We start from the raw sequence: 2,589 nt of genomic DNA on the forward strand, positions 1-2,589 counted from the left end.
AATTTCGCAATTATCTGACCATCCTTTTGAAAAGGTTCCGAAAAATGAGGCTTTGTACATCCATGTGACGGAAGTGATTCCCGAAATTTTGCCCAGGTTTCCTTGGCTGAATCCTGGAAAGATTGCTCCTCAACCTCTGCAGCCCAAGTCATTTTATCATGGTCCTTGTCTAACTCGCAACCCTCCTTCGAATCAACACCCAAATCCCTAGCCTCATGCTGTTGTTCTTCAGTAATCCCCAAGCCTTCAATATCTTCTATCACAGGTCGTTGTTGCTCATTATCTTCTCCATTGGATGAAGGGAGCTCCGATTCAATGACTGATTTTGCAAGCTTCAGCCCAGTTTTTCGCCTCCTCGCTATGGAAGAGAGAGAACCTAAGTATCACACTTTTTTTAGCATCACAATTATTTTGTTTCTTATCTTCTGTCATCCCTAATTATTTATTTTCTCCTTTTCTTCATCCCATCCACCCGTACCCATCTCTCTCAAAATATTTAGTTTTGATTTATTTAATATTTTTATTAAAAATAAATTTTAGTAAAAAAAACAGAAAAGAAGAAAACAAATTGAGTATAATAAAACAATGTAAAATTAATATGTATTTATGTCTCGAGCACCTCTTTTATATTTTTAATAATAAGCAAATAAAAACAATACAAATATATTTTAAGATTGTAAGCCTACCTCTCCCAAATTGAGACAAATTGAAATTACGCTAGCTCTTAGAATTCATGTTAAATTTTAGTATTGTCACTGCACGGTGTTCTTGTTTCTACATTTTCTCCACGTGTTATTATAGCATTGTTGGGTTTGGTCGAAAATAGTTCTACAAATGACTTTGGCACTATCTAGTTTCTTCACTAGATCCCAAGACTGCTTTGAACTTATCAAAAACTGACCTTGGTATTTGTCTGGAAAGAAAGAGCCGAAGCACAAGAGAGGTAAAGAAAGAAAGAGAGAGTAAGTGGTTCCAAACATAACGTACCATCTCGATTGTCGTGTTCGCTGTCGCACCATCTCCAGTTGGAGTGGGACCCACGCCTTCACGGACCAATTATTATATATTAATAATTAAAAATAAAAAATAAATATGATTCGGTCACCGCCAGATAGGATGTTATGTAGTGCGCGACTCAGGTGTCGGTTCTTTGCTTCGGTTCATTCACAGACATTCGCAAAAATGAAGAGTTTATTCAATTTATTATTAATACGACATGCGCTTTGACACGTAAGAATTCCAACCTACGGAATGTGCTACGGAGTACGGACCCACGCGCAAAACATTGACGCTGGATACGGATATTCGTTATACCGACATGGACTAAACTAATAATTGCTTAATTAAGGTTTAAATTACAGTCGCATTCCAAATTACCCCAAAGTTGGCAACAATTTTACACATTTGCCACCATTGTTATGTTGTCTTGTATGTATCACTCCAATAATTTTTTGTATATATTTTATATAAAATCTTCAGTATTTGACAATTTTTCTTCGTTTTAATGAAATATTTTAAATATTTAATGCAATATATTTTTAAAATTAATTAAAAATTAATATTTATTAATTATATTAGAATAAATTTAAATATAATAAAATATTATTATAATATTTAATATAATATTAAATATTTATTATTTTTATTATTATAAATTCAAATGACTAAATACTTGTTAATTATATTAATTTAAATTTAGTTTTTTTTAAAAATATATTATTTTTTTATTACTTATTCTAACTTATATAAATATATATATTATATTCATATTAAATAAAATAAATATTATAAATGCATTATATATATATGTCTCGTGTACAAATCATATTATTGTGTAACTACATAAGAAATTATGGGATGCGATCATAACAACACTAATGCATCGGATCTCATCAGAACTTCACAATTAAGGGTGTTTGGGCGAGAATAGCAGTAGGATGGATGATCTCTTGGGAAGTCCTCGTGTTGCACCCCTAAAACTTTTTCCAGCAAAAAATAACTATATGTTGACAGCAAAAACTCGTCAACGATATATGGAAGGAAAACTCAAAGGTTGTTACAAAAAATGCGTAGATTGAACTTAGGTAAAACTTAAGAAAGAAACATGCAAAACAACAATGAAGGAAAATCTCATTTATTGCTTTACTATCTCTCTCTACGATGAATTTTTCCAACCCCTTCGTCTCAGGGGTCCAGGTCTATTTGTAATGGAACTCTAATAGCTCCCAATACATTATGGCCCTTGGGGGCAAGGACGTACGTGGGTAGTTTGTCAGGGTAGTGGTGCAGGACGTAGTGGTGAAAGGGTCATGGTGTCGGCCCTAGTATATGGTCAGGGGTATGTAGATCATGCCACCACTCCTCGTACTAATTTGTACCACCACTGCTTGTCGGATACAGATGTCAGGGCCACGCCTTTGACCTCTTTAGTCCAGTATGCTTCATACTCGTACGTATGCCCTGTACATGATGGTTGTCCTTGTTCCTCCAGGATATGACTCGACTCCAAGCTTCTTTGCATTCTACTACGCTTTGTGGAGGACACCTACCTTAGAGAGGAAAGTAGGGCCTCATCAATGAAGCAGGTGT

At 34.5% G+C, this 2,589-nt stretch overlaps 1 pseudogene; it reads left to right on the top strand.

The window, feature by feature from the left end:
- The first annotated feature begins 1,855 nt into the window (after positions 1–1,855).
- LOC133827616 (5S ribosomal RNA) lies at positions 1,856–1,974 on the top strand (annotated as a pseudogene).
- The last annotated feature ends 615 nt before the right edge of the window (positions 1,975–2,589 follow it).

The sequence above is a fragment of the Humulus lupulus genome, chromosome 3 (assembly GCF_963169125.1).
Source record: "Humulus lupulus chromosome 3, drHumLupu1.1, whole genome shotgun sequence".
Taxonomy (NCBI): domain Eukaryota; kingdom Viridiplantae; phylum Streptophyta; class Magnoliopsida; order Rosales; family Cannabaceae; genus Humulus; species Humulus lupulus.